We start from the raw sequence: 8,181 nt of genomic DNA, 5'->3' as shown, positions 1-8,181 counted from the left end.
GGGGGGGTGTCTGTGTGTGGATAGTGACGTTACCCTGTGCTGCCGATGGAAAAAGCATAGTGCAGAACTGTGTGTATGAGATACTTTCCTTTTGTTTAAAGGGGAGAAGTTTATATACATATTTGTGCTTAACTATGCCTAAAACATTTCTGGGAGAATACTAAAAAACGAAGCATTGTGTCCTCTGTGGAGGCATATTGGGACTCCAAAAAGGTGAGAGGGAGACTTTTTCCACTTAAAAATAAGTTAATTTTTAGGTGCATATAAGTCATTTCCACTATATGAACATTCAAATTGAAAGCTACCCCTACCTGTTCTTTCTTCCTCTTTTCTTTCCTTGACACTACTTTTCCTGTGGGATCGTGCCAAACCCTCACCCTGTCAGACTCTCAGATTGCAGTCAGTGTATCCTTTCATTCTTTCATTTATCTCTTCATTCACTCATAAATATTGGGTGCCTAATTGTGACAAGAATTGCTTATAATGTTTGGAGATGGAGCCATGAACCAAACAAACTGATATGCTTATTTTTTAGAGCAATACCCAGTCCTCCTCCCCCACAGCTAATCCCTGCTGGATTTAAGGAGTCACATGGGCTTTAAGGATTCTACTAAAATATTGCTCACATGCATTCTAGCTTAAGATTTTTATAGGCAGTTCTTGAAGCCTAACTATAATTTACGACACTATTTCTGTAGAACATAGGATTGCTGGCTCTTGACAGCCATTTTATAAGTAGCATTTTGGAATATAGCTAATTGGCACTTGGGAACTTCCCATACTCTAGTTTTAACTATTCTGATCACCAAATTTTATGTAGTCATCAAGTCTTGGTTATCTCTGCTAATTAAATTTGTAGTAGTGTAAATATATAAATGTTAACAGCTGAGTTTTTAAAAAAACAAGTTTGCCTCAATTGTTTTGCTTAGGCCAATCTTAAAAGGAGTTTACATTCCTCAAATTTATACCAGCTGATATGCAGGACAATAATCTAGCCGCATGCTGTGAAAAAGAGAATGTTAGAAGTGTACATTTTTGGTTTAAGGAGTTGTGGGGGTATAAGGAACCTTGACAATTATTTTCATCAAAATAGTTTTTTTTTTTTTCTTGGTAATGGGAAGAATAAACCTTAGTTTATTGAAAAATTCTCATGGGAAACAACTGATAATGTTAGAAACCAGCATGGACACACCAGTCTCTCCTTGGCCTATGATTTCTGTCTTGAGAAATTTTCTCACTGACTAATAGAAGAGTAAGAGGAACAAGAGTTCCTCAATGCTCATTTCAGATAAAAGAGATGATTTGTGTGGGGAGTGGGGTGGGGTGGGGGAAGAGTCTTCATATTTATTCTTTATATATTTCCTTAAAGTATTCTCTTAAATTTGTCTTAAGTCTGGCATTTCAAACAACCACAAAATAGATGAACCCTTGGTCTTAGTTGCTATCTTGTTCTTTCAGTTTGAAGAACACGGTATTTTCCAGTCATGGTGTGTGTCGTTGCCCAGGAGAAGCACACCCACAGTTTGTGTGACTATCCGTCCCTGGACTGGGCTTCATTTCAAGTGTGGTCCACAGGCCAGAGGCATCTACAGTGCCTGGAATGTTTGTAAAAAAGCCCCATGAGGATCCTGTATCAGTTCTTAGCTTTTGGAGTATCTGACTTTTTATGGGCACTTGAGTTTCAATTGTCTTTCTAGTCAGGGAAGCGACTTCTCCCTGCGGTTGAGGATGACCTCGTGCACAGGCTTCCCTTTCCAATTGCAGCAGGTCCTAATATGTTGAGAAAGTCTGCTCCTGTACATTCGTTTCCATGAACAGTTGGACCAAAATTAGAGGGGTGGTGGATGGTGCTCTGTGTTTTGAAAATGTTTTCATTTTTTCAAAACTCAGACTTATCTTTGTTTTAAATACTTATTCCAATTTAGTGCTGCTTCTTTTACTTTTTGACTTACTGCTGTCTTTGACTTGCACGCTGTCTTTTCTGGCACTGTTGGCCTTGAGGATTTTGAAACGGGGTGAGCTTTTTGTCTGCTCTCTCTTACTTCCTTTGTGCTGTGCCATTTCACGTAAGCCTGAGGATGGTGCCTGGGAAGGAGAATCATGTAAAAGGCTAAGAGAGCTGTTGTAACTGATTCGATACTCATGTCCTCTGCAACTTTGAATTAGGAAGTTTCTACTATTGTTTTGTACTTCCCCATTTATTATGCTTAGTCTCAGTTCCCTACTCATGTGGTTAGCTCAGAGTTCATTTTAGAGCAAAGCTTCCCCCCTTGTAAAACAGACCTGATGATGGCAAATGGTTGAAGAATTCATATTTGCTCTCCAAGCTGAATTTCAAATAGTGTTATTCCAGCAGTACCATCTTGAAGAGGACTTTATAAGGAATGCTATAAAGCAAAAAATTCTCAGTTCCCTCAAGCAGTGTATACTGCGGCAGCTGGAAAGTCTAATTATAGGCTGGGAAGCCCCTTAGGAATTACAGAAAATGTTAGCAGAAGGCCTGAATGGAAATGACAGCTGTCTGCCTTGGGCACCAGGGAACAGAGTGCATATAGAATAAAAGTAAAGTGGCCTGTCCAGCATATGTTGGCTTTAGACACTTGTGAAAATCACCCTACTTAGTGCTGGCAATAATATATTAATGGTCAATCACTGGAATAGTATTGGCTCAAAAAGCACTATGAGGAAAAGAACACATACATTCCTTTTGTAGTTCCAGAATCATGTTTGAAACATTTCATGCTTCGTTCAATGCATGCTCATTTAAAGATGGCATAGGAAATAAATGTTATATAAATGTAATTTAGAATATCAGAATATTATAGGTTCAGCTGTGCCCTGTCTTCACTATGGATTCTAGGAGCAAGGAAATCCCACCTTCTCATCAGAAACACATGGTGTGCGAAATAGTCCTTCTGTTTTAAAAATAACAACCCTCGAGCACCAAAATAATATCCAGAAAATGTTAATGATTCCTCTGAATAAAAACATTTCTCACACTTAGCATTTCTCCTAAGAGGTTCACTTGAAAATATATTGTTTCCTTGTAACTTTCAATATTCTGATATTTCTTGATAAAAATAAGATGGATACATACATTCATAATATCTGATGCAAAGGAGGCTCGGTTCGCGTACTTGTTTTTTGCAAAGGAGATGACTTTGGAAATAAAAATAATTATTTGCAGGTGGACTATAATGCTTATGGGAGGAAGAAAATGTATTTCAAGAGCAATCTTAATCACATAACCTATATTTTTACCATGTGCATAATGTGACATCTTATTTGTGTATTCAAGTTACTCTATAAAAAGTGCAAAACTGTGTGTGTTACTTGTGATTGCCATTAGGTATAAAAATTTATATCAGCTTAACTTTTCTTGTTTTATCCTGTAAAGGGAAAATGAACTTCGCACCATAATCAATGCTGAGAATGGTACTATATTAACAGATGTTCTGGCATTTTGTTTCAGTTAGGTTGGGGCAGGAAGGAGGAAGTGCTTCACACTGAAATAATCATTGCATAAGGGTTAATGCCAGCTATGTTGCTGTTAAGAGTTGCAATTTAATACACAAGACATACTGAGGAAAGTGCTCATTTTCTTCCACTTTTGTAACCTTATAATTATGCTTTTGCCTCTGTATTAATCAAACCAAAGTCATCACTACTTTTTTTATTGAAGTGAATTTCACATTTAAAATGTAACTTTGGCTTTGCTATACCATTCTTTATCATCGGGTTTCTCTTAGGACATGCATTAAAATTGTCTTAATTTTCTACTTTAGATGAGCCATTATTACTCTAAGATGCTATATTCTGTACATATTGGGTTTAGGAATTTGAAGTATAAATGATAAATAATGTCTAATGTTTGAGTACTTAATATATACTTATATGTGTCATATACATTATGTGAATTATTTAATCCTCATAAACTGGTGATATGGGAAGATTATGATTAGTATCTCTATTTACTACACTAAGACTCAGAAAGATTAGGTAACTTTCCTAAAGTTACACAACTGGATCTTTACTCTTGTCCTCTTTATTGTAATGTGTCTCTATAACAGAGGGAGACCAGTGAATGGTGTGAGCAGTTTCCTGACATGGTCACAGACGAAGTCCCCCTTAAATATTTAAATGAGAGAAAAGTCTACATTTTCTAAACTTCCACCTTCAATTTAATCTGGTCATCCTACCTTTTCTTTTTTCTCTGTCCTTCTAATGCAGCACAAACATACCTGGCTTTCTCTTCTCTTATTACACCAGACATGTAGCCTTCTCCAGTTCAGTGAGTTAGGATGGACGAGGTTATGCTGTTAGAACAACCCCAGGTCTCTGTGGCTTAAAAGAGCAAAGATTCACGTCTTGCTTGAGCTTCATGTACATTGTGTTTTGGCAATGAGTCTTTACTCATGGTAATAACTGAGGGATCCAGACCGATGAGGATGTGTGATCCTACTATGTGCCTAAAAAGAAGAGAACCAGAAATTCTTGGGAGAGAGCGCTGGTAACTATTATAGTCATGTTCCCCAAACTGGACTGCACACACCATCCACTGATGCGCAGGTGCCCTGCTCGACGCCCTTTCCTCGTCACACCATATTCTGTGGACCCTCGTCTCTGTAGAACACATTATTGTCCCCTTTTTGGTTGCTTGAGCATTTTTATATAGGTGAGGCATAGCCAAGTAAGCTATTTGGAACTGGAGAATTATCTTGTACCTGTATTTGCATAGCTAGCTGTTTTTTATTTATTTATTCATTCATTCATTCATTCATTCATTCATTCATTTATTTTAGGCGAAGCAACCCTTGGTTGACCTCACATTGCAAGGACTTTGTCAGTTCACAATCCCTTATTTTTTAATTTTTTTATTTTTTACGCCTGTAGCACCTCGTCTTCCTAGATGGTCTCCCATCCAAGTACTAACCAGGTCTTACTCTACTTAGCTTCCGAGATCAGACAGGATTGGGATTGTTCAGGGTAGCATGGCTGTAGACCCAGCTCTTTTTAACTTAGATTAATATTTGGGGTGTGGGGAAGGATATGGCTCCCTTATTTTTTAATTTTTTTATTTTTTACGCCTGTAGCACCTCGTCTTCCTAGATGGTCTCCCATCCAAGTACTAACCAGGTCTTACTCTACTTAGCTTCCGAGATCAGACAGGATCGGGATTGTTCAGGGTAGCATGGCCGTAGACCCAGCTGTTTTTAACTTAGATTATTATTTGGGATGTGGGGAAGGATATGGTTTATGGTGGAAGTTGTAAATGATGGAGATAATGGGAAGAGCTAAAGCTCCCTATTTTCCCTTTGCCCCCAAACTCTTCTGTATTTATTTCCATGACATTACAATTATTCAGGCCCTGATCTTTTGCCTGGATTGTCATAACTCATTCCTCACTGGTCTTCCTTTCTTACTTTCACCCCCAGGTTTTCTCTCTAATTATTCTCTACTCTCTAGCCAACATGATGTGTCTGACATATCATTCGGACATTGCTACTCCAAGGTTTAAAACCTCTAACTTGTCTTCTGTTGCTCCTAATATGTGTTGATGAGTTCCCTCTGTGATCTGATTCCTGATTGCCCCTGTAGCCTCCTCTGTCTTACCATCCACATTCCCCTACCCAAATCTGGACACTCTCCATTGTGCTCTCTTCTCTGCATCTCAGATTTCACTTTCTGATGAAAGGGATCCCTGATCCTCCTCAGGCTAGCTTGAGTCCCCTTCTCCACATCTTGTAGCATCCAGGACTCCTCCATCTTATGGCATTCCTCAGCTCTGTTTTAGAACTATTTGCTTGCCTATATTCCCTCTAGACTGAGATCTTTGAGGGTGGAAATTTATATTGACGTGACATCTTCATTGTTCATCATTATGTTGCTAGCATTAACACATTGTGCTGTTTGTTGAAGGAACAACTGACTGGGCAATATAATCCAGTCTAAATGCCTTCTACTTCTTGTAAACACTATTTTTGTGGTTGTGTTGATGAATATGACCAGAACATTCTAACTCCACCTGATCTCCCTGTCTTATGGAAAGCTATTCTCAAATATGTCTTTATTCAGGAAGCCTTTTGAAATGATTTGGGTACAGATTAATTTTCCTACATTCCTAATCCCTAGCAAGATGGTCCTCTATGATTTTTCAGCCTTATTTCTGGCATGCATTTCTACCCAGGAGGTATTCTGTGTTTGTCTGTAAGGTTGGGGTGTGGAGGGTCCTGGAAAAGTAAGCATTGGGAGTTAGCACTTTGAAAATTACTCTTAATGCTTTTATGTGGTAAATATAGAAAAGAAATCCCCAAAACTTCAGTTTACTATTGTGAACTATAGATACATATTTGACCAGAAATTATTTTGATTTTGTTAGGATTATAAAACAAAACACACAAAAAACATAAATCTGGGCAAATGCCAAGTTGCCCCTTTGTAAAGAAGGGAGAACCCAAAATTGGAGTCTTCGATTACCTTTACAAATAAGGGACTGTTGGGTACACATATTTAAAAAATAGCTATTAAAAGAAAGGTTGGGGCTCTGTTCCTTTAACTGTCTCTTACTGCCTCTTCAACTCAGTTTTTCTAAAGAGATATTGGAGAGAAGTCATATTAATTCACTTGAATTTCACACTTTGCTTTTTCCTCCTTCCCTTAGAGTAGAAGTCCTAATGCAAATCAAATTTACCAAAATATCCACTGCAGGCATAGAGAAGTGAGAGGCTGATAGTCCACAGTCTGCCTCTGGGTTTATTGGGAATGAAGGTCTTTGGTCAAAGTAGATTACTTGATTCTTTGTACTTTTACTATGTTAACAGGTACCCCAGAGCTTCTGAAATGCAGGCTGGTTATGGAGCTGAATTATAAATTATTGCTCACTTGAATAAAAGAACAACACACAAATATTGTTATTTCAAATACTCTCCTTTTATTAGGAGATTGATACCTACAGTGTATTTTTTATTCCTCATTTATTCCTCTCTAAATAAGAGAATAGGTTAATGAAGCTAGCATTTAAGTAAAAAATATTGATATAAATTTCATTTTTATCTGGTAAGATTTGAAGGTGATGGGGTTACACTTTAAATAAAACAAGTATTGAATTTATTCGGCATATAATTATTGAACAAATGTGTGCTCTATGTGCTGGGCAATAGAATGAAAAGTTAAAAACTCTCTGCTGAAGAAGAGCCTGTGATCAGGTTGGGCTTTGGATAATGGCAGAGCAGTGTGGCCAGTGTTCCAAGAACTTGTGCACTGCTCCTGAGCACTGATGAGGGGCTTCCAGCTGCCTGGGAATTTGGTTTGGTTTTGTGTTTTTTTTGGACCACTGGTCCCTCTTAATCCTCATCACTAAGCATAATGTGTCAAATCATGACCCTCCCTGGTTGACATGACATGGGGCCTGTTGGTAGACCAGAGAGCCTACAGATGCAGGTGTTCCCTAGAGTCCCAGTACTAATTTTGTAACAAAAATAGACAGTATGTGTGTAGTTATAGCACATTAATAACTTTCGTGATGTGAAAGAGTTCTTTTTCAGAAGTACAAGCCCTTAAGTATTATTTTAAAACCGGTATGGCAATTCTAACTCTCCCTGATTTCATATTGAAATACTACATCTGTAGTATGGGGTGAGTATGTGTCCTAGGACTACAAGTACCTCCTGACCCAAGCCTAGGTTCATGGTTAGCTGTGACTCATTTGTATGTATTTACTGTCTTAATGGTTACAGTGAATTACATGTTGTTCAGTGGTAAAAATAAAAAACAGGCCAAATCGAAAACAAGATATCAGACCCTGGGGACCCAGCATATAACATGTAAATGTGATCAAATGGCAGATTACATGAGTGAATGGTTATGAATCAAGGATGATTATAAAGAGAAAGATTATAATAATTATCTTACATACTGAAACAAAGCATAAAAATAGCAAAACAACAAAAATCCCATTAGTACAAATTTACTCAAAGTGCTTTGGAAAAGAAGGCAAGCAAAGCCATTTGAGGCGGATTCCACAGATTCTTCGTGAGTTTAAACCGTACCTCTGGTTTAAGTGTATCCTATTAGGGGCCTGTACACTTCACTTTTTGATCTCTTCTGATTCCTTTTAGATGATTGTGCTTCTAAAGTAGCAAACCATGAAATAGGAAGACCAGTGTCTTCCTTTGGTTTAAA

At 37.8% G+C, this 8,181-nt stretch overlaps 1 protein-coding gene and 2 pseudogenes across 2 annotated transcripts in view; 1 reads left to right on the top strand and 2 right to left on the bottom strand.

Moving 5' to 3' along the window:
• Positions 1-8,181, top strand: part of EPB41L3 (erythrocyte membrane protein band 4.1 like 3) — a 217,473-nt gene that overhangs the window by 94,078 nt on the left and 115,214 nt on the right. The window lies entirely within an intron of this gene.
• LOC112469461 lies at positions 4,885-5,003 on the bottom strand (annotated as a pseudogene).
• LOC112469406 lies at positions 5,085-5,203 on the bottom strand (annotated as a pseudogene).

This window comes from Pteropus alecto, unplaced genomic scaffold (assembly GCF_000325575.1).
Source record: "Pteropus alecto unplaced genomic scaffold, ASM32557v1 scaffold146, whole genome shotgun sequence".
Classification (NCBI taxonomy): Eukaryota; Metazoa; Chordata; class Mammalia; order Chiroptera; family Pteropodidae; genus Pteropus; species Pteropus alecto.
The sequence above is the reverse complement of the archived record's forward strand: the minus strand, read 5'-3'. Positions and strand labels throughout refer to the sequence as shown.